Source organism: Rhagoletis zephyria, unplaced genomic scaffold (assembly GCF_001687245.7).
Source record: "Rhagoletis zephyria isolate East Lansing unplaced genomic scaffold, Rhagoletis_zephyria_1.1 Rzeph_scaffold_00194, whole genome shotgun sequence".
Classification (NCBI taxonomy): domain Eukaryota; kingdom Metazoa; phylum Arthropoda; class Insecta; order Diptera; family Tephritidae; genus Rhagoletis; species Rhagoletis zephyria.
The window spans coordinates 260,885-285,894 of record NW_016157278.1 but is presented as its reverse complement, the minus strand read 5'-3'; the positions used below and the strand labels follow the sequence as shown (position 1 = coordinate 285,894).

General features: G+C 38.7%; 1 protein-coding gene across 4 annotated transcripts in view; it reads right to left on the bottom strand.

The window, feature by feature from the left end:
- Positions 1 to 25,010, bottom strand: part of chic (profilin chickadee) — a 144,332-nt gene that overhangs the window by 90,080 nt on the left and 29,242 nt on the right. The window lies entirely within an intron of this gene.

Sequence of the window (25,010 nt, the reverse complement as noted above, 5' to 3'; positions counted from 1 at the left end):
CTTCCAATAACTTACAAATATAAAAATGTGAAATATCGAGGGCTTGAATTCATTAATACCCTCTATCTGCAATTTGCACAAAAACTAATTTGTGATTTTAGAAACCACCTGGGACTTATTACCTGTCGTTATATAAGGTAGCATTAATATCACCGATGACAGTTAAAGCTTGGGTGGATTTTTATATCAGAATCTCATCTTTGTGAAAAGTGTGCAGATAGAGGGTATTATTGAATATAAGCCCTCGATGTTTAAAATATATAAAAATTTTATTTCAACGTATACAAAAAATAAATCTACCTGCGTTACAGCACGGCGGGAGACGGGGAAGGGGGGGCCGGGCCCGGCGTAGCGTGACGTGGCTAAGCAAATTTGATGTTTGAAAGAGAAATAATGTCAATTGATTTTATTTCGTTTTTAAAAAGGTAATAATGTCAATTGACTTTATTTCGCCCCAGGGTGAGAAATAATTTGACCTTATTTCCGTTGATCTTATTACCTGTCACCATTTTTTTGTTCTAATGTTATTACTAAGACGTCTAATAAATGCATGGCTTTTAGTTCTAGAAGAATCAAAGTCAGTAAAGACAAGTATTTTTTGTATAATTTCTGCATTTTAATTGCTCAACTTCTTTTGCACCAGAGCAAGAGCCAAAAATTTCCAGCAATAAAAAGAAGCGAATTGGCACAGCAGAAATGTAAAATTTTCGCACCATAAGTTTTTTCGCCATATAACTTTTCTACTAATTGACATGGAATTACTATCTCAACGCTGCCAACAACCCAAAAAGGTTGGCCTTTGCCAACTGATAAAAAAGAGAAAATTTGGAAAGATCAAACAAAAATTTTGAGATTACTCGTTGTGAATACGAACGCCACAATTTTTACCTAGCTTGTGTGACTAAGCGAAATTTTGACAGCTTGTAAATATGTATACATACAAAGTTGATAGCGGTAATAAAGAGTCAAAATAAAAATGGAGTCTGGAAAAGAGCAAAAAGCATACGTTTATTTTCAGTTATTAAATAAATCAAATTTATTTGCGAATATTTGTTTATTCTATTTATATAAAGGCAACCACACGGAAAAGCTTGTGTTAGTTATATTGATAACAGAACCTGGCAGCTTGCACGTTGCCTAAATTCTCAAGTAACATCAAATCCACAAATGAATACATTGCTTGTATTACCTTCAATATCGCCATGTATAAATTTTAACAACACACAAAAATAGAGCTTTCGCAAGAGCATTTGTTTGGTTTTTCAACACCATTTATAATTTTCTTTCAATAAAATAACGATTTGCCAAATGCTTAAAATTATTTATCAAATAATAATGCAGCACACAACCCTGAAATCTAAGAAAAAGTCTGAGGAAGGCCATTAAATAGCAGCACACAACCCACTGTCTTCCTCAAAGGTGAATAAGGCTACAACAACACCGATTACTACAACAACAACCCAAAAAGGTTGGCTACTGTCTATACTGTGATGTAGGCAGCCGACCAACTTCATTGAAGGAGATTAGTTGAAAGGCCGTTTGCACCAGGCGATTGTTGCCATGATAAAAACATTATAAGGTAAAACCCATGGCGCAATAAACAGGTGAAGTAAGTAATAAGGCAGCATTCTCTGTTCATTTTCTGACATTCGACTGCCTTATATTTCGTTTTATGTGTTGCTTCTTTGGAAGTATTTACATATATTTTGGGGGCAATATGGCCATTTATTATTTGCTTGCGACATTGTTTTTTTCTAAAACTTTCCGTTTGAACTTTTGTGGAAAATTTGTTTTTTTCTAAAAGTTTTCGTTTGAATTTTTGTGAAAAAATACTATATAATTTATTTGTGAATAAAAAATTAATAATGCCTAAGCCAAGCCGTGTAACTTGCAAAAAAACTTGGACTTACGAAGGCGTCCGATTGTTTCATTCACCAGCGGAACAGGTTAGGCTGAATAAGTTGGATATTTCAAAGATTTAATGGCGAAGTAGTTTCTTGTACCACCAACGTCTTTGAAAAATTATTATCCCACAGCCATGAAACACATCTTCCAATAAATGTGAAAAAGCTATTTTTTAAAAGCAGGATAAATTATTTATATAAGCGATGGAAAGGCAAAAGGTATAATCGATTAATCTTTATAAACCTCCCATATATACCTATTTAAATTTAATTATTTAAACCTTATAACCATTAATATCACGTGTTGCGGTTTTGTATTCACGTTGCTGATTTCATGTATCGTAATTTCATCTCTTCATAAAATTATCAAGATTTGTCTATGTCGGTGAGTCTTTGAAAGTATTTGTTCGGTATATATACATAGGTATGTATTAAACAGCTGCACAAGCACTACATAAATCGCTTGCAAGCCATCGGCTCTCATTTTAAGCACTGTACCTCTCCTTCACTCCCATAACAAAGCAACTGCTACACTCACGAAAGGTTTTGTCATACGAACAAATGCCGCACGATAGGAAAAAGAACACCAGAACAAAGCTGAAGTAGAACCAAACTGAAGCAGAAGAAAATGGAAGTAGAACAAATGCGATGCTGAAATTTTTCAAATGGAAGTGCGCGCATCACTCAGTGGAAGTAGCGGCGACAGCGAATTCTTGCTTTGCATAAGTGCATACCCAAATGTATATGTATATGGATGTATGTATGTACATACATATGGGACCGCGCACTTCCTATACTAAAGTGTTTAACAAAAACAAAAGTGCAGAAGTGTTATGGCGTGCTTACCTAAATGAAGTGTGATATGTTTCCTTTTTACCACGCTTTTTTTTGTCTTGTTTTTGGCTAAGCATCTGCGATTTTGCCTGCTCCTACATATATGTACATATACTATGTATCTATGTATGTATTTACAAAAAAAAACACACAGTTTCAAAATATGCATTTTTATTAATTACGGTCTTGACGTTGACTGCGAACTGCGTGGCTTGCGCTAACAATTGGTAATGAGTTGCTATACATACATGCAAATGTTCTAGTGCACTCGGTTGTCTTGCTATGATTTGCCGCTATTTTACTTCAACCCTTCTTTTTGGTTTTACAATTTGCTTCACCCCAAAACTCAAGCGCTATCGTCGCTGTAGCAAATTCTATTTCGAATGTTGAAGTGTTTGTATTGTTGCGCAGCTTGCTATAGAATATTTTGTGTTGCTGTTAACGCTACCTGTAGTACGCCGCTTGGAAGTACTGCATAGTAGTAAAGTGTGCCTTTTAGAAGGTTTTGCGCAGCTCTTTAGTATGTATGTACGTACAATAGGTATCGTACGTTCCTTCCTTGCATACACATGTACAGTAGTTATCATGCATTCCTCTACCTACGATTCTTGTATTACATTTTATGTATAGCTGACATGGTGGCAGCGGTTTAAAGAATCGACACGCGGTACGCAACAGAAATCAAATAAAGTAAAGAACATAGATTTTAAACGGTCGAGATAGCGCGAGATCCTTTATACAATCTAATAATGCCGACAGATGGAGGATCCGGGGTCACGGTTGGGACCAGCACCAGCAGCGTTACTGTGCGCTCCCCTGATGCATTTTCTTTCAGCAATCCTGGCGAGTGACCTAAGTGGCTTCGTCGATTTGAAAGGTTCCGCATAGCTTCGAAATTGAACAATGCATCGGAAGAGGAACAAATTAACACATTGGTCTATCTGATGGGAGATCAGGCCGATAATATTTTTTTATCCTTCACGTTGTCCGCGGCGGAAAAGAAAGTATACTCCAAGGTATTAGAGGCTTTTACCAAGCACTGTGTACTTAAAACCAACGTGATATATGAAAAAGCGAAGTTTAACCTTAGAAGCCAACTTGAGGGTGAGCTGATAGAGGACTTCATCACAGACTTGTATTTGTTATCCGAAAATCAATCACGGGGCTTTGAGAGACGAAATGATTCGCGACAAACTCGTCGTTGGCGTACGTGATCGTAAACTATCTGAAAAACTTCAGTTAGTCACCGATTTAACCTTGGAAAAGGCAATAGTGGATGTGAGACAACACCAAGCCGTTAAAAAGCAACAATTGGAATTAACGTCGTCGATAAATAAACTCACCACGGCCTCTCACATGACTGAAAATATTAAACAAAAAAAAAACTAACGGCGAATATGTGAACCAGAAATCATATATTATTATTATTATTATTATTATTTATTAACAATATTAAATAAATTAACAAGTTAATATAAATTTTGAGCATTAGCTGCCAAGGCTATCAGTTCTACTTAACTGTAACAGAGTTCTACAAAAAGAAAAATGAAAATATATGAGAGAATTTTACAGAGACGGCTGTTATATAGGTACTTGGATGGCTTTGATAAAACTGATGATGGAATTTATGTTGTCCTTTGTAGGATTACTAAGTAGTTCGACCCAGTTGTGTTTGAAGTACCGGCGTCTAGTTCCTTCAAGAGCAGTGCACTCGAAGAATATGTGTTTTAAAGTTAAATCCAATTGGCAGCGTGGGCAGGATGGTGTTGGGTTACCCAATAGAAGGTGTTCGTGGGTGCAACGCGTGTGACCAAGACGGAGACGCGAGAACATTTGAATGTGCACTTTAGAAATTGTTGTAGGATAAATTGGGGTTTTAAGTTCACGGTTTATGTTAGTGTAGTGATGATGGCTGTAGTTTTGCCGATTCTGCGTACTTTTATGCCGCAAGTGACGTAGAATAAATCTTCGTGTATCTATCTCTTCTACTCTATTTTCTGTCGTTACAGGGGCTGTACATACTGACTTTGCGGCGAAGTCTGCTGCTTCGTTACAATGGATACCTATATGTCCAGGTACCCAAAATAATCTTATTTTCTGCTCGTCGGAAAATTATTTTGGGTACCAACGTCGCGTGAATTTGATTAATTCTGTCTTCTAAAGAAGGTAATCCCGCTTCTGCCAGGATGTTTTTTATTGGTGTCGTTCTGTAGGCGAATACGCATGCCCTAGCTGCTTGGTGGTAAATTGGGCTAAAGATGTTTATCGTAGATTTTGGAGATTTGCCGTAGAGATAAAGACCGTAATCTATCTCACTTAATATTAAAGACTTAGTTAGATAAGTTAGTGTGTTTATGTGTACCTGACATCTTTTACTAGAAAGGTATGTAATGAGATGTACTCTGGCAGCTAATGATATTTTTAACTCTAACCAATGGTCTTTCCAGCGATAATCTTGGGAAAATACAATGCCTAACATTTTTAACTTTTTAACATTTTCTATTTCGAGGTTGTTAATAGATACTTTGTGGTTGCAGTAATCGCATTTTCGTTTCCTACATATATGGAGACTCTTCGTTTTATCTAAATTTATTTTAACTCCGGAGAAGTTAGCCCATTCTAAGATTTTTTTTAAAGTATTTTCGAATGCCCTTTTTGTTTCGGCCACTTTGTTTCTATTACAGAGAATATATAGATCGCCAGCGTAAAGACAATGATCTACAGAATTGTTGAGTTTTATAATTTTGCTAATGTCATTGAACGCTATGGAAAAAAGAATGACGGACAGTGGAGAGCCTTGCGGAACTCCATTGTTTAGAGGATAAATATTGGAGAAGGAATTACCGATTCTTACTTGGAAACGCCTGTTCGACAAAAACGCTTTGACAAAGCTGAAAATTTTTGGCCCTACACCCCAGGAGTGGAGGCATTTCAGAACAACGTGTGAGCCGATGCGGTCGAATGCCTTTTCAAAGTCGACCGATAGAATGGATGCGTGTTGACATGCTGATAGGGCTTTGCTCACATAGTGGTCGATGTGGAGGAGGGCATCAGTGCACCCTTTTCCTGTTTTGAAAGCGACTTGGCGGCAGTCAATGAGTTGAAGTGACTCCATAAACCATGCTATGCGGTTAGCTATAATGCGATCCAGAACTTTAGATAGGCAAGGAAGTAAGGAAATTGGCCTGTACCCATTTGTGAAGAGTGGGTTTTTATTTGGTTTAGGTATGGGGATTACTGTTGCGATTTTCCAGTTTTGCGGGATAACACCAGAGTCAAAAATGGTATTGTAAAGTCTTAGAAGCCGAGATCTGCCAAAGCTAGATAGGGATTTTATCATTTTATATGAAATGCGGTCGAAACTCGGAGTTTTGCCTTTGGCTTTCTCCAGGCAAAAAGCTAATTCTGTGATAGTTATTGGAGCTTCGATAAGTTTGCCTTTTGGGTTTGTATTAAGGGGAGTAGCTGTTAATGTTTCTGTATGATTTTTTGAGTCTGAATTTGCTCGAGAAATTACAGTCCAGTGAGTATTGGGACCAGTCCGCGGCAAATTGGTTTGCGATTGTTTCTGGGTCGGAAGACGTTAAGTTATTGCAGGTTATCGTAATGTTAGGTTTCGACACATTTCGGCTTCTAAGTCTATTAATACTGCTCCATATCCCGGATATTGAGGAGTTCGGGTTAATTGATTCTGTGAACTTTGCAAAGCTTTGTTTCTTTTCTATTTTCATTTCTTTTCGAAATTTGGCATTGGCGTTTTTAAAACTAATTAAATTTTGTGTAGTGGGCTGGGCTTTGAATTTATGCCAAGCTTTAATTTTTTCTGTTCTGAGTTTAGGAAGTTCTTTACTCCACCAGGCCACGTTAGGTTTTTTTGCGTGAGTTGCTTGTGGGATAAATCGGTTTGTAGCCACTCGAATTGCTTTGGCGAAGTTTGCCGCGTCTTGATTGGAGGATAATGTGGGAGTTCGTGTTACTAGTTCATTGTCTACAAGTTTTGTGAAGTTTGGCCAGTCTGTTTGCTCTAAGAGAAATTTAGGCAGGGATTTTACTCTCTGGGGATTGTTAGAGTTTAGCATTAACTTTATGAGGATGGGAAAGTGGTCGCTATTATTCAGGTCATCAAGGATGCGCCATGAAGTAAGGGGAAGGAGGGAAGGGGAACACAGGGAAATATCAATGTGGGTAAATGTGGAGTGGGTGGAGAAATGAGTCGCCCTACCATCATTCAAAACGCACAGATTCGTTTGTGTAATTGCATTTTCAATAAGTCGTCCGCGATGATTGACGCTGCTTGAACCCCATAAATTACTCCAACCATTGAAATCTCCGAGAACAACTATTGGTGTATTTACAGACAAAAAGATATTGATCAGATCCCTGCTACAAAACGTTTGACTGGGCGGAATATATATAGACATTATTGTGATTTTCATGCCTATTTCGATATCTAGTACTACCACCTGTAGTTGAGAAACTATCTGTATTCTTTTGTGAGGCTTACCAAAATACAAGTGCCTTGTTTTGCTTGCGTGTTTGATGTTGCGTTACAGTAATAACCGGAGTAGTTTCTTGGGAGAATTGGGGTGAAATAGTTGTTGCAGTGGGTTTCCTGTATGGCGATTAAGAATGGGTTAAATTGTTTAATGAGCATCTGGAGTTCGGAATAATTGTTTATAAGACCTTTCATATTCCACTGGAGAATACTGAAGTCCATATCGGCAGCAAGAGACATTCAATTTTGTAAAAAACAAGTTTTACAAAAATGATATATGTGTGTATGTAAGTACAAAAGTATGTTCCAGATGCTTTATTGTGAAATTAAGGAATGTATCAGGAATATTCTTGTGAAGAGTTCATGGACTCGTCTAAGCTTCTCCTATTGTTGACGTAATATTCATTGTTTTTTAATAAGTTTTGGGTGAATTGTGAAATTGGCGATATATATGAAGAGAGATTTGCATTTAAGTCGGTTGTATTCATTTGGGTTAAGTTATTGTGAGTGGTGGAGAGAGGGGTTGACGTAGTTGGGGGTGGAGGGGAGCTTGATGTATTATCATTCCCTCCAAGGTTGGTTGCAGTTGGTTTTTCAGTTGGGTTAGTTGTAATACTTTTTGAGGTTGTTTTTAAAGAGTTGTTATTTTTTGATATATTGCTAGGAGTCCCTGACCGTGAGGGAGCGGAAGTGGAATTTCTAGTCATATTGGCGTAAGTTGTTGATACTTGCTGGAATACTGCATTTTTCTAGGGTGATAATTTTAAGTACTTCTTTGGCTTGGACGAATTTAGGACAGTTACTGTCGGAGGATGGTTGTTCTCCTGCGCAATTAGCGCAGAAAGTTCTTGTGCACTCTTCGGGAGAATGTGGGGGTAGGTTGCAGTTGTAACAAGCAGGGTTACTTACGCATCGTTTTAGGGTATGTCCCAATCGCTGACAATTCTTGCAGCGCATAGGATTGGGGATGTATGGTTGAACTTTGACCTTGTACCATGCAACGTCTACAGACTCTGGAAGGCGATAGAGGTCGAACGTGAGCACCATAAGGCCAGTGAAGACCGACTTGCCATCACCTTGTCGCGAAAACTTGTATACTCCGGTAACATTTTGGTTTTTAATTTCGCTGATAATCTCATTTTCAGGCACGTGTTTGAGGCAGGGTGCGTATATTACTCCTTTGACAGAGTTTAAGTTATCGTGTAGTTTAACATTTATTGGGCACAGGTTGGCCAAAGACTTGGCTCTCAAGAATTTTTCAGCGATACGGGCATTGCGGGTTAAGATTAGTAGATTACCATCTCTTATCTGCGAAATCGAATCTATTTCAGTCGATATGGCCTCGATGCATTTTTTAATGGCGAACGGACTTAGTTGTGAGAGGGAGATGTTGCTATCGGCAGAGGAAATTAATATAAATTTGGGGTTATTGTTTGGCGTGGATTTTTGGGGAAGAAGCGGAAAATCATTTAGTTTTACGTTAGGCTCTCTTTTTTTGCGGATTCACGTCGTAGTCCGATAATTCGGAAAACCTGTTAGGAGGCCTATCCGTTGGCCACGGCATGTTAAAGATAAACGATTTACTTTTATTCAATAACTTTTTTGTTTTTAACTATGGAGACAAAACACGTGGATAGTTTATGAGAAAGAAAATAAAGCGAATCTAGTGCAAAGCACAAGTTGATAACAATGGATAACGGAACTTCACACTCTAATCACTGAGAAAGCACGTCTGACCGCTTTGAATGATAGTCGGCGACTGAGAAATCATATAATAAAGCCAAATGTGTGTGGTGCGGCTCTTCGACTATTCACGAACGACAAATTAACTGTCCAGCTAAGGGAAAAAGATGTAATAAATGCAACAAACTATATCATTTCGCAAGCAAATGTGAATAATGTCAACGACGATTTGGCGCACAATAATACAAGCACGTCATGGGATGCAGACATTCTGGTAAATAATACGAAGGTTACTTTTATGGTTGACACTGGTTCGCCAGTCGACGTGATCACCGACCAGTTGTTCAAAAGCATGTGTAATAAAACCAAATTAGAGATTTCAAACAAGAAAATTTCAGGTCGTGATGGGCGCACACTAAAAGTTATTGGTATGTTCCAAGCCATGCTTGAGTACAAGAACAACAAAATAACAAGCCACATATACATATGTGATTAAAGGTTTGAAAAAACCCCTGCTAAGCTTGCGGTCCAGCTTGCAGTTGAAAATTATTGCTAAGAGCAAATTGTGCAGCACATATTGCACACCGTCTTCAAAAGAGTCACAACTCAAAATAATACGTTCGTCAGAAAATGCGAAAAACTATTTCGTAGCACATGTTAATCATATGGGCAAGGACGACTTTACCTTAGGTTTTTTAACAAATTATAACAAAAATGTGCTCCAGCTTTTGCTAAAAGGTATATAAAAGATCTGTGTACATTTTTAGCGCATAATTTCAAAAATGCCAAATTTTGAGTTGTGACTCTTTTGAAGACGGTGTGCGATATGTAAATAAGTTAGGTTCTAGCGTTGATACTTTTAAAGAATATCCCGCGCTTTTTGAGGGTTTGGTACGCATAAAGAATTTTGAATGTGACATAAAAGTGAAGAACGATGCAAAACCATTTCAAATTTTTGCAGCACGTCGTGTACCTGTTGCGCTAAGAGACACTTTAAAAATGACACTTGACGAAATGGTCAGGAAAAATGTGATTAAGCCAGTTGATGAACCAACTGCATGGTGTGCTCCGATGGTCATTGTCCCGAAGAGTAATGGCGATATTCGATTATGCGTGGACCTCACAAAGTTAAATTGCGCAGTTGAGCGCGAAATTCATCCCATGCCAGTCGCTGACCACACGCTGACGCAGCTTTCAGGAGCTTAATTGTTTACTAAACTAGATGCTAATTCAGGATTTTGGGAGATCAAACAAACACATCGTTCACAGCAATTGACTACGTTTTTAACACCATACGGTAGATATTGGTTCCTAAGGCTCCCCTTTGGTATATCCTCCGCTCCGTGCATGCGCTAGCCATATTACAGCGCATACCAGGAACAGTTTGCCAGATGGATGACATCCTCATATTCGGTCCGAATGCAGAACAGCACGATGCTACTTTGCGGCAAGTACTAAAGAGGCTTAAAGATAATAGAGTTACTCTTAATAAGGAGAGATGTGAGTTCGGGATCACAGCTATAAAGTTCTTGGGGCACCGCATCGACGCTTATGGGATTTATCCTAGCGATTCAAAGGTTAGAGCTATCGAAAATTACCCAAAGCCACGAAACATTACTGAACTAAAAAGTTTCCTAGGTATGGTAAATTTTTTGGGGAAATTGGTTCCCTACCTTTCAGACTTAAGCAAACCGCTTAACGAACTGTTGCACAAACAGGTGGAGTTTCAATGGGAATGCTCCCAAGACACCTCATTCAAGAAATTGAAGGTAGCCTTGACTAACGCTCCGGTTCTTAAATTATACGACCCAAAACACAAAACCATCTTGTCATGCGACGCATCATCCTACGGTTTAGGAGCAGTACTCCTACAGGTCGACGAAGAAGATATTCTTCGACCCGTGGCTTATGTATCCAGGACCCTTACCCAGGCAGAACAAGGATACGCGCAGATTGAAAAAGAAGCCCTGGCAATAACATGGGCAGCATGTCAAAAATTTCCAGAGCTTCTCATTGGCATCGAATTTAGTATTGAAACCGACCACAAACCGTTGATCGCAATTTTCTGTACCAATAATCTGGATGAGCTCACTCCGCGCCTGCAAAGGTTTAGGATGAAGAGGATGAGGTATGTCTTTGATATTTATTACACAGCAGGTAAATTTTTAGTCGCAGCACTATCGATGCCCTCTTCAGGAAGAAGAAGATGCAAATATCGACAGTGACAATGATCTGGGCACCTTTGTTAACACAATAACTAGCAGCCTGCAAGTGTCTCAAGCGAAATTGGATATCATCCAGAAATCTAAAAATAAGGATCCAGTTTTATCAAAAGTGCTTAAATTCTGTATAAACGGTTGGCCAGATAGACACAAAATTGAGCCGGAGGTTCGTGAGTTCTACAACGATCGATACAATTTGTCAATAAACAATGAGGTTTTAATGCACGGATGTCGAATAGTTATTCCGGCAGAGTTACGCCAAGACACATTAGAGCGGATTCACGCCGGCCACATGGGCATTTTAAAATGTAAAGCTAGGCATAAGTGCACAATGCGGCCCGTTAAGCTAGAACAAAACGAAAAAGTGGGCGTGATCCGCCTTTTTTCCTCATTTTAATGGTATACAATTTTTTTGGTGCAAACTTATTTTTCGGTGCTATGGAGGGGCGAAGGGCGAATTTTCAAAAATTTAAAATGGCTATACTTCGAAAAATTCCCGACCGAATTAAAAAAAAATTGGTATCGTTAGAAAGGTAAACCAATAATTTAACCATTTTTTTAATATTTAATGTATAATTTATGTGCATAAATTTTAAGAAAACTCATTTAATAGAAAAATATTTTATTTTTCTAGGAAAAAACCAGTTTTACAAAAAAATATATGTAAATAATGATACACCAAACTATAATAGGTAAATAGAGCATACAAATAAATTTCATTTAACATATAACTTTATAGTTAGATTTAAATACGTGAGTAATATTGTTGTACTGGTGTTCATGAAGGGAGAAATGACCATACTGATGCTTATGATCGTGAGCGGGACGACTGCGGCAGAAAGAAGTTCTGCGCGAAAATACTTCCGCCGTTTTCTTTGGTAATACAGAAAGGAGAATTCTTCTGCCTGAGGGTTATAATCCCTAAGTGCGGCCGAAGGCCGCCTACGCAGAAAGGTGTTCAGCCCCCCCTTCTTTGGCAACACAGAAAGGAGAATTCTACTGACTGAGGGTTATAATCCCTAAGTGCGGCCGAAGGCTGCCTACGCAGAAAGGTGTTATCTGCAAAAGGTGGTCAGCCGCCCTTCTTTGGCAACACAGAAAGGAGAATTCTACTGCCTGAGGGTTATAATCCCTAAGTGCGGCCGAAGGCCGCCTACGCAGAAAGGTGTTCTCTGCAAGAGGTGGTCAGCTCCCCTTCTTCGGCAACACAAAAAGGAGAATTGTACTACCTGAGGGTAATAATCCCTAAGTGCGGCCGAAAGCCGCCTACGCAGAAAGGTGTTCTCTGCATAAGGTGTTCAGCCCCCTTCTTTGGCAACACAGAAAGGAGAATTCTACTGCCTGAGGGTTATAATCCCTAAGTGCGGCCGAAAGCCGCCTACGCAGAAAGGTGTTCTCTGCATAAGGTGTTCAGCCCCCTTCTTTGGTAACAAAAATATATTATTTTTCTATTAAATTTTCTCAATATTTATCCACATAAAGTATATTAATATGTATATTAAAAAAAGGGATTTTATTTACCTTTCCAACGATACTAATTTTTTTAAATTCGGTCAGGAATTTTTTGAAATATAGCCATTTGAAATTTTCGAAAATTCCCCCTTCACCCCTCCATATCACCGAAAATATAAGGTTGCACCAAAAAAATGTTATACCAGTAAAATAAGGAAAAAAGCGCGGACCACGCCCACTTTTTCGTTTTGTTCTACCTTAACGGGCCGTATTCTTCACTTGTTCCTAAAGCTAGAACCAAACAGTCAGTTTGGTGGCCAGGTTGTTCAAAAGATGTTGAAGATTATATAAAAAAATGTGCGATATGCATACAAAATGTCGTACCGAGACACGAAAGAGGCATAATATCTGAAATGCCGGAACGTCCATGGCAAATCGTAGGAGTTGATCTATTTTACCACAGTTCAAATTACTATTTAATTGCGAGCGATTACTTTTCTAAACTATGCTGCGCCCGTATGGTCGCCGGGGACTAGCAGGACGCAGTGGATGAAGCTACAGACCTGCCAAAACACGGCATTACGAACTGCGACAGGATGCCTCCTGATGACGCCCCAGCGCCATAAATTATGCAGCGCCTGTTTGATCACCGGGGACTAGTTGGACGCAGTGGACGAAGCTACAGACTTGTCAGAACGCCGCACTCCGGACAGCGACTGGGTGCCTTCTGATGACGCCTGAGCACCACCTACACAGCGAGGCCCAAGTGCTCCCCGTACGGGAACACAATAAAATGCTCAGTAAGCAGTTTCTGGTGGGGTGTCACAGAAGTGAACACCCTAACAGACCACTGCTGGAGGAGGAGCCTCCGCCCAGGCTCGTCAGGGGGCACCTATTCGTGTACAAGGACGCAGTCCAGACCTACACAGACCAACCACTGGACCCAATGACGTACAGACAAGCGATTAACGACATTCATAGGGAGTCAGTCTCCACCTACCTCGACTCCAGGCCTCAGTTACGGTCTGGATATTGTAGCCGCCTAAACAGCTACCTGTCCAGACTCGACCAAACATCCCAAATGAGTGCCCGGCATGTGGAGACTCCCCCCACGACACCAACCACCTCTTCACATGCCAGCTCAATCCGACTCAACTAACACCCCTCTCCCTTTGGTCCGACCCCATCGAAACAGCTCGTTTCCTGGGCCTACCGTTAGTTGAGCTCGACGATAATGATTGAAAAGTTGACCCGAAACAGGCGGGGCTTAGTAGTGCCGCTACAACAACAACAACAACATGACGCCCCAACACCACCTACATGACGAGGCCCAGATGCTCCCAGTAAAGGAGCATAACATAATGCTCTGATTCTGATGCAACGGATTCATTGAATCCTCGGTAAAGAATATAAAATCGCTGTTGAAGAAGAACCGAGATCCGTATTTAGACCTTTTTATTAAAAAAATGCCTTTATTTATTTATTTATTCAATCAAATGGAATACAAATCCTTACTGACTAAAGCAAAGGAGCATAAATACTACCTAAAGTAATTTAGCAGGACACGACGTACTGTTCCAAATGAGAGCGAAGGATCATCATATTCCGAAAGCTCATTTAACTCGGAGAGCGTTCTAAAGAGAGGCGAGAATTTCACATAGTTGAATTTCAGAAATCCCAAATAAAATAATGAAGCACGCCGCAAGTTATGAGACGGAACATTTAAAGATAACTTCTCCAAAGGCGTAGAGCAATCGACAGTGCCTTCCACTATTTTAGCCACAAAAGAGGCAGCGATGAATGAGCGCCAACTATTTAACGAGTTTAAGCCAAGGAGTTGACAACGAGATGCATACGGGGTACAGGCTCCGAAAACCTCAGGGAACGCAAGGCAAATTTTATAAAAATTTCTGGATCCTTTCAATCCTGTTTGAGTAGACGGACTGATAGGGTCGCCAAATGAAGGACGCGTATTCTAGCCTAGATCTCACCAATGAAACATCAGAAGCTTAAGNGCGCCATAAATTATGCAGCGCCTGTTTGATCACCGGGGACTAGTTGGACGCAGTGGACGAAGCTACAGACTTGTCAGAACGCCGCACTCCGGACAGCGACTGGGTGCCTTCTGATGACGCCTGAGCACCACCTACACAGCGAGGCCCAAGTGCTCCCCGTACGGGAACACAATAAAATGCTCAGTAAGCAGTTTCTGGTGGGGTGTCACAGAAGTGAACACCCTAACAGACCACTGCTGGAGGAGGAGCCTCCGCCCAGGCTCGTCAGGGGGCACCTATTCGTGTACAAGGACGCAGTCCAGACCTACACAGACCAACCACTGGACCCAATGACGTACAGACAAGCGATTAACGACATTCATAGGGAGTCAGTCTCCACCTACCTCGACTCCAGGCCTCAGTTACGGTCTGGATATTGTAGCCGCCTAAACAGCTACCTGTCCAGACTCGACCAAACATCCCAAATGAGTGCCCGGCATGTGGAGACTCCCCCCACGACACCAACCACCTCTTCACATGCCAGCTCAATCCGACTCAACTAACACCCCTCTCCCTTTGGTCCGACCCCATCGAAACAGCTCGTTTCCTGGGCCTACCGTTAGTTGAGCTCGACGATAATGATTGAAAAGTTGACCCGAAACAGGCGGGGCTTAGTAGTGCCGCTACAACAACAACAACAACATGACGCCCCAACACCACCTACATGACGAGGCCCAGATGCTCCCAGTAAAGGAGCATAACATAATGCTCTGATTCTGATGCAACGGATTCATTGAATCCTCGGTAAAGAATATAAAATCGCTGTTGAAGAAGAACCGAGATCCGTATTTAGACCTTTTTATTAAAAAAATGCCTTTATTTATTTATTTATTCAATCAAATGGAATACAAATCCTTACTGACTAAAGCAAAGGAGCATAAATACTACCTAAAGTAATTTAGCAGGACACGACGTACTGTTCCAAATGAGAGCGAAGGATCATCATATTCCGAAAGCTCATTTAACTCGGAGAGCGTTCTAAAGAGAGGCGAGAATTTCACATAGTTGAATTTCAGAAATCCCAAATAAAATAATGAAGCACGCCGCAAGTTATGAGACGGAACATTTAAAGATAACTTCTCCAAAGGCGTAGAGCAATCGACAGTGCCTTCCACTATTTTAGCCACAAAAGAGGCAGCGATGAATGAGCGCCAACTATTTAACGAGTTTAAGCCAAGGAGTTGACAACGAGATGCATACGGGGTACAGGCTCCGAAAACCTCAGGGAACGCAAGGCAAATTTTATAAAAATTTCTGGATCCTTTCAATCCTGTTTGAGTAGACGGACTGATAGGGTCGCCAAATGAAGGACGCGTATTCTAGCCTAGATCTCACCAATGAAACATCAGAAGCTTAAGGCTATAGGGATCCCTAAACGACCGACTATTACGCTGAACAAAAACGAGCATAGCATAAGCTTTGGAAATAACGTTATTAATATGAGTTGAGAAGGTTAGTTTTGAGTCAAAGTATACTCCCAAATCTTTAACCTCAATGACAGATCTAAAATCATAACCGCCAATATTATACTTGGTTTGAACAGGAAGAAGCTTTCTGGTTGTTAGAGTAATCTGGCAATTCCTTACCTGTCATTATTCCTATGTATATATGAACTAGCTTAGATATAAAAAAGATGCCCGGCTGTTTCCGGTTTTACGTTGCAACACGCATAGCATTGAATAAATAGTTAACAGAGATATCATCGTATTTTCTACTCGGAATCACCCACCGTAAATAGTAACACTGGCGACGAGGATGGACGAAAAAACCCTCAATGCAATCCTGCAAAAATATCAGGATTCAAACTCAAATATGTTGCAGAAGATCTTAGATCAAAACATACAGGCGCTGGGGAAAATTTTCACCAGTGAAAATCACGTGAGCGCTACACCAGTTTTTAGAAGTTTTAACAAAAACACCGAAAAATGGATCATGTATATTCAACGAATGGAATTGCACTTCGTAGCTCATGGAGTTATAGATTTAAAGCTGAAGCGTGCGTGTCTCCTGTCGTGGATTGGTGCGGAAACCTTTGAGCTTCTTCAACAACAACAACGACAACGACTTGGGCGAAAAGTCTTTCAATGACCTAGTAGTAAAATTGAACAATCATTTTATCGAAAAGCAACACATCTTGGCAGCGCGTTTCAAGTTCTATACGATTAGAATGAAACCAAACCAATCACATGCAGAGTGGGTAGCCAAACTACGTGGAGCTGCGAAGGAATGTTTATTTCAATGCACTAAACAAAGCTGCAACGAATCGTTCGTGGATTCTCATATTCGAGATATGATAATCATGCACACACCGCAAGTTCGTAGCGCTGCACTGCAGAAAACAAACCCAGCATTGAAAGAAGTGATGCAAATCGCATCCCTGTATGAAACAACAGTAAAAACTTGCTCAGAACTTAAAGGAGAGGGAAGTAATAATATGAATGTGAACGCGGTTCGTGCTGCTAACCAGCTCAACCGACAGCGTCATGGTAAACGATCAAAAAGTAAAACAAAATATCAAACGACAAACAAATCGTGTCCAAAATGTGGCACCTCACACCAGCGATCTGAATGCTTTCATTTCTTAAATAAATCAAAATGCCGACACTGTGGCAAACTTGGCCACATAGCAGCGGTTTGTCAAAAATCAGCGAGAAACGTAGAAAAAAGCGAACGTAAATCAAAACAAAACGCTAACATTGACAGTGTAAATTTTTCTTCATTCGAAAACATAAGTTCAGTGGATTTGATATCAGAAAGTGAAAACGAAAGTAATCCACATCACATTGCCGCGGTAGATACAAACGCCCCAAAGGTGTTTGTAAACATTAAAATTAATGATCAGAAATTTCAATTCCAAATTGATACGGGCGCAACTTGCACCCTTATTGGTATTTCTGCATATTCAAAGCTGTAGGCCCACAAACAAAATCCTCAAAGCGTACGGAGGTGGAATACTGAATTTGAAATGTATAATAGATGTGAATGTACAGTGTGGGGGCATTACGAAAAAGTTATCACTATCTGTTGTCTTCAGAGTCGGCAACGAATATCATTGGCATGGATTGGTTTTGGCACATCAGTGTCAGAGCCCGCATCTAAAGAATGTTATACAACCTCTATTAATTGTGGAGACAGACACTCTCTTCTGTCATCCCTGCAACAAGTCTCAAAACAATATGCAGACGTGTTTTCACTCGGCCTCGGACTGTGTAAGGTATTTGAAGCAAATATCTTATAGAAAGCAAGTGCAAACCCAAGGTTTTCTAAACCGTACAATATTCCGTTTGCGCAGACTAAGGCACTCCGCACATTACGCCCCTAATCATAGTAGAGTAATCGTTTTGTCATGTCAAAACGAATGCATGACGACTCGACTTCTGCACACTTGGGCGCCCTGCGTAAGCCCTGCTTGCGCGCACATTACACATTTTCTGGCCGGTCTTTCTCACTAATACACTTCCGCGAATATTTCTGCAATAAAATATTGCATACACGTTTATGGCTTAATACAATTGGCACGAGTTTTAGCACAAAATCATTAATTTTCAATTATTTTTGTAGTAGATTCCAAAGATTTTTTTTTTGTAATATTTTTATTAAAAGTTAACAAAACTTAATTTATTTTTATGTTGTTAGCAATTCGAGAAGTTTGAATAATAATGAAAATTTTCTGTTTGATTGACGAACCACAAAAATCACATAAATCCAAAATTTCCAAAATTACAAAGTTGAAATGAACACAGTACAATAAAAGGTAATAACACAAATACAAACCCTACAATACTCCCCTTTCACTTACCATCATATTTTTATTAATGTTATATAAAATAAAAGTAACTCGTTTCTTATTTGATGTTGTGTTATTCATTGTATTAGTGTTTGTTTCTGGTATTAGTTCTGTTTCAATGATTGCTGGTTTTAGTCTGTCTATCAGAATTGTTTTAACCTCATTATCTACTTCAAGTTTGAAATATTTTTTGTTTTTTTCAACAACCTTATAAGGTCCTTCGTATGGTTGTTGCAATGATCTTTTATTAATAACACGCATAAAAACAAATTTACAAGTCTCCAAATCCTTTGGTATATATACACCAGTATCAGAATTTTGATTATGCCTTAAATTTGATTTAACATTTTTAAAATGTTCCCGTAAATTGCCTAAAACTTCAATTGGGGAAAATTTTTCTTCAGATGGAACCACAAGTTCACCGGGTAGGCGTAAATTTTGCCCAAAAACCATCTCAGATGATGTGGCTGAAATACTTTCTTTATACATCGATCGTAAACCAAGAAGTATTATCGGCAGCTCATCATACCAATTGTTGATTCCATTTCTAGCCATTATCGTAGCTTTTAACTGCCTGTGAAACCGTTCTACCATACCATTCCCTTGAGGATGATATGCAGAAGTTGTAACGTGATGACTACCAAGCAATTTTGTTAGTTCCGAAAACAATTTTGACATAAACTGAGTACCCTGATCTGTAGTGATTTTTAACGGTACCCCAAAACGTGAAACATATTCTCTAAAAAATTTATTTGCAACCACTGCCGCTGAAATGTCCTTTAATGCGTATGCCTCGGGCCAACGCGTGAACCTGTCAACTATTGTAAAAATGTAACGATGTCCTTTCGATACAGGAAGAGGTCCAACAATATCTAAATGAATATGATCAAATCTACTTTTGGGAATCGGAATTTTAATTACTGGAGATTTTGTGTGACGATTAACCTTCGATTTTTGACAATTTATACATTCTTTTGACCAAATATTAATTTCTTTGTGCATTTTTGGCCAATAGTACTTTTTAATAATTAGACGACGTGTAGCTTTTGTACCAGGATGTGTAATGCCATGTAGCATATTAAACACTGTCTTGCGTAAACAATTTGGAACAAATGGCCTAGGATTCTCACCTGTCATTTCACACCAAATATTAAAATTTAAAAGTGGAATTTGAATTAATTTAAGGTTATGTGATGTGTCTCCAGATTTTAATGTGTTTAGTTCCTCGTCCTGTTCTTGTTCATTTTGTAAAACTTTGAAATTCAGTTCTGTACCCTTAATTGCATCAACTTCGAAAGCTCGAGATAATGTGTCAGCTATAATGTTCTCCTGTCCTTTAATATATCGTATGTCATTAGTAAATTGTGCAATGAATTCCATATGTCTAGTTTGTCTCGGACTACGTTCGGTTTTTGAACTCAAAGCATATATCAAAGGCTTGTGATCCGTAAAAACTGTAAATTGTCGTCCTTCTAAAAGATAGCGAAAATGTTTAATGTTCAAATAAATAGCTAGCAACTCCCTGTCAAATGCACTGTACTTAACTTCGGATGGAGAAAGTTTCTTAGAAAAGAAAGCTAGTGGCTCTGATTTGTTATCAAACGTTTGATGTATGACACCACCAATTGCCGTATTAGATGCATCCACATTTAAAGAGAGTTTGGCATCTTTGTTAAAATGATTTAACAATACCGTAGACGCAAACTTTTCTTTAATACATTCAAAGGCTTTATTTGTTGTGTCATCCCAAATTAAGGACTTGTCACGTTTCTTAGTTGTTCGATTGATTAAATCGTAGATAACTGCTGTAAACTCAGCTAATTTTGGTACATATCGATGGTAATAATTAACCATGCCTATAAATTTCTGCGCCTGTTTAATAGATTTAGGACGTTCAAAACTACGAATAGCTATCACTTTTTCATCAGAGGGTCTAATTCCTGCCCCAGAAATATTATGTCCTAAAAAGTCAACACTTGTTACACCGAAAGTACATTTACTTGGTTTGATATTTAACCCGTACTCTGTTAGGCGTTGGAAAAGTATACGGAGATCTTTAAAATGCTGTTCTTCATTTTCACTTGCAACCAATAGATCATCAATATATGTAAAAACAAAATCTAAACCACTAACTACTTCATTAATAAATCTTTGAAAAGTTTGCGCTGAATTTCTTAGTCCGAAAGGCATTCGTATAAATTCAAACATACCGAAAGGTGTCGTTATTGCAGTTTTATAGATATCCTCTTCTGCCATTGGAATTTGGTGGTAGGCCCTTACCAAATCTAATTTCGAAAATATATACTTATTTCTGAGATTCATGTTAAAATCTTGAATATGAGGTAAAGGATAACGGTCCGGTACAGTCACAACATTAAGTCTCCGAAAATCACCACAAGGACGCCAGTCATTCAGTTCTTTTTTAGGTACAAGATGCAGTGGAGATGCTACACAAGAATTTGAAGGTCTACAAATCCCTGTCCTCACTAAAAAATCGAATTCAGTTTTGGCTACTTTAAATTTAATCGGATCCAAGCGCCTTGGCTTAGAGAATGGCAGATTTCCTTCAGTAAAAAGTCTGTGAACCGTAGAATGTTTAACCGGTTTCGAATAATCTGGTTCAGCGATCAAAGAAGGAAACTCCTTCAACAATCTTGTATACTTGTTCTCTACTACGAAAATTTTTGGAAGCGAAATGTTACAAACACATGAAACTGTGTTAACCGAAAGACTTGTTACTGGATCAACTAAACGTTTGCATTTCATGTCAATTAAGAGACCGTATTTGCAAAGAAAATCTGCACCAATAATAGGTTTCGCAATATCAGCTATGAGAAACGTAAATGGGAACTCGCGTCTTAAACCTAAATTTATATTTAAAATCTTTTTACCATACGTTGAAATCGTTGAACCATTGGCTGCAGTAAGTATTATATCTGAAGAACGTTTTGTATGAGGGAATTTTTTTACCGGAAGTATAGAAATTTCTGCTCCACTATCAATCAAAAAATTTAGTTTGTTTGTTTTATCAAAAATAAATAGGCGACGTGTGGTAATATCTAAATTTACATTGTTTGCCGCCACAACAACGGATGACTCTAGTTTAACGAATTTCTGTTTTTAGAAAAAGCACAAGGCTGTTGACATTTCTGAGCCTTATCACCAAATTTTCAATGGTATCTACATAACCAACTTTGACTATCACGAGATTTTGATCTACCTCTATATTGACTTCTAAAACAATTCCTATTATATGATCTATATCTAGAATTTTGATTAATTTGTTGCTTAATAGAATTTAATTCAAAGGAAAGGTTTGAAAATTTTCGCACATAAGATTCGTCGTTTTAACTAAATTATCAATAATTGTGTCTTGTGATTTAAAATTTTGAAAACTATTCATAGCTGATATTTCGGTTTTATTAATCACTTCCCAAATATTATCAGCTAGTTTCACCAATTCATTTATATCATTGGTACTTGAACTAGCTAATATCACACTAAGATTTTTTGGCAATTTTCTCAGCCAAAGTTTCTTTAAAATATCTTGACTAAAATTGGAACCAGCAAGCAACATGAGCTACCGATAAAATTCAGAGGGTTTACGATCACCCATCTCTGAATCTGACAAAATTTTATCTAATTTCTTATTTTCGCTTAAAGAATGCCTTTCAATTAAGACTTTCTTTAATTCTGAAAACTTGTTGTTATGCGGAGGATTTTGAATGAAATCTAATATTGTAACTATTACTTCTTGCGGAAGCGCTGTGATTGTATGTTCATATTTTGTAGTATCTTGTGTAATGTTTTTCATGTTAAATTGCATTTCTATATGCACAAACCAAGCTTCTGGACAACTTGTCCAAAATTGCGGAAGCTTCACTGAGGTTGCATATACCTCATTATTATATTGACTAGCATAAGGATTTGCCAACTCCTCTTGAAAAGAGTTGTTTTGCAAATCTATAAGCGAGTCATTTAAATTATTAGTCCATGTAGATGTGTGTGTATCATGTGGGGGTGAACGAAACATTATGATAACTTCGCACAAAAAAATCTCTATAAGGAGTGTTTAAAATTAAAAATTAAAATATATATAATATAAAAATATATTTATCAAAAATATTACATAAAAAGAAACAGCTCACTGTGCTCTGCAACTGCTGATATTGACAGCAAAGTCAACGTGATTGTTGCTGCGTTGTCGTTGCTATTGCTTCTTACCGTTCTTGTTGTTGCCAGTGGTAGGAGCTTTGCTTTTGTATAGTTGATATTTACACTGCTGCTAGTACTGGTTGTTATCACTACTATTATCGGCGGAGTTATCAACTGCGTCTAAAGTTTATGTTCTTCATTTGTTGAGCGTTTTTGTGTTGCTGCTACTGCTACTTCCGTTGCTACTACTGGCACTGAAACTGGTACGTGACACTGGTGATGTTCACGTTGATTTTCCTGCTGCTACTAACGCTGTCGCTGTCTGTTGTTGTACGCAGTAGTTATTATTGGAGTTAGTGTTGGCGTTGATGAGTAGGAAAGATATCGCCGCTTCGTAAGTGGTGAACTTGAATCGTTAATTCTCCTCTGTTATGAAGTAAATGTTGTGGTTGTAGTTGAAACAGCTTCTGCGACTAGCTGAAGTTGAAGCAGATGCTAATGCTGACGCTGTTAGTTTTAATTGATGCTGATTGTAGTGGCGTTTGCAATCCCTGCATGCTACGCTAACTTGGACACTGGATGAAGCAACCTCTATTGTAGTTCCGGGAATTTGCCAAAACTGAAGACTTGCATGGCGCGCAGGCCTCTCGTGATATTTTCAAATCAGCACAGGCACAATTGTGGTTCGCAAAGATATACGTAAACGTATAATGGCTTGAGGTGCTCCTGGCAGGATCGCCAAAAATGTAGTAGATTCCAAAGATTTTTTTTTTAATATTTTTATTAAAAGTTAACAAAACTTAATTTATTTTTATGTTGTTAGCAATTCGAGAAAAGTTTGAATAATAATGAAAATTTTCTGTTTGATTGACGAACCACAAAAATCACATAAATCCAAAATTTTCAAAATTACAAAGTTGAAATGAACACAGTACAATAAAAGGTAATAACACAAATACAAACCCTACAATTTTCTACTGACATGACAAATAATTTTTATTTCGAGCACAAAAAAGTAAACAAATGCCGATATCAAAACGGCAAGCGCCTTACAATGTTGGGCGCTTCGATTCATGAAGTTTTTATGATTAGGCGAAAACATGATTATGAATCGTAATATACAGAGCTTCATTGAAATACATGTGTTCGGTATAAAAGCTTCATACTTTAGTACGCCGGAACGATTACACTACTATGACTAGGCGTTTAATGTGCGGAGTGCTTAAAAAAGTTCGTAGCGAAATAAATCGTCTCGTCGAAATAGGTGTTTTAAAGCCAATTGAAACTAGCGAATGGGCAGTGCCTATAGTGATAGTAAATAAACCAAATGGGCAGCTACGTATATGCGCCGATTTTAAGGTTGGAGTTAACTCGCAGATTGAAGTGGATCGTTATCCAATACCCAGAATTGAAGACTTGTTTCACAAACTTCAAGGAGGCAGGCATTTCACGAAGCATATCTGCAGATTAAACTATCAGAAAATTCAAAAAAATTCATGGTAATTAACACACCATTTGGTCTGTATCAATATGATCGGGTACCTTTTGGAATCGCGAGCGCACCCGGTATGTTTCAACGACTAATGGAAAAAGTCATAGCTGGAGTTCCGCACAGCGCAGTATATTTAGACGTTATCATCGTTAAAGGAGTCGACAATGAAGATCACATACGAAATGTGCACACGCTTTTAAAGCGGCTTCAAACTCATGGCCTAAAGTGCAAGCTCGAAAAATGCACTTTTGCAGAGGAACGCGTGGAGTACATCGGGCATGTAATAGACGCAAACGGAATTATGCCTTCTGCAAAACGAGTAAATGCCATCAAAGACATGCCAAGACCAGAAAACATTCAACAGTTAGAAGCGTTTATAGGCAGCACTAACTACAACAAATCGCGCGAAACTTTTCTGTTGTCGCAGCACCCTTGAATGAGTTAAGACGAAACAACACAAAGTTTAAGTGGACAAAAAGACAAGAAAACGCATTCCAAACACTTAAGAATGCAGTAGTGAAAGCAACTCAACTTGTGCATTACAATGATTATTTTCTTTTGGTTCTCGCCCTCGATGCTTCACAATACGGCATAGGCGCTGTTATCTCCCATCGATACGAAGATGGTTCCGAGAAACCCATCGCGCACGCATCAAAAACGTTAACTAGCAATCAAGTAAGATATTCGCAAATTGAAAAGGAAACGCTAGCCATCATATATGGCGTCACGAAATTCCATCAATATTTATACGGGCGTCATTTCGAACTCATAACCGATCACCAGGCACTCACAACGTTATTTCATCCTGATAAACGACTTCCAGTGATGACGTTACATCGCTTAGAGCGGTGGGCAATACTGCTTCAGGCATACGACTACAAGATTCGCTACAAAAAATCTTCGGAAAACGCAAATGCTGACGTTCTTTCCAG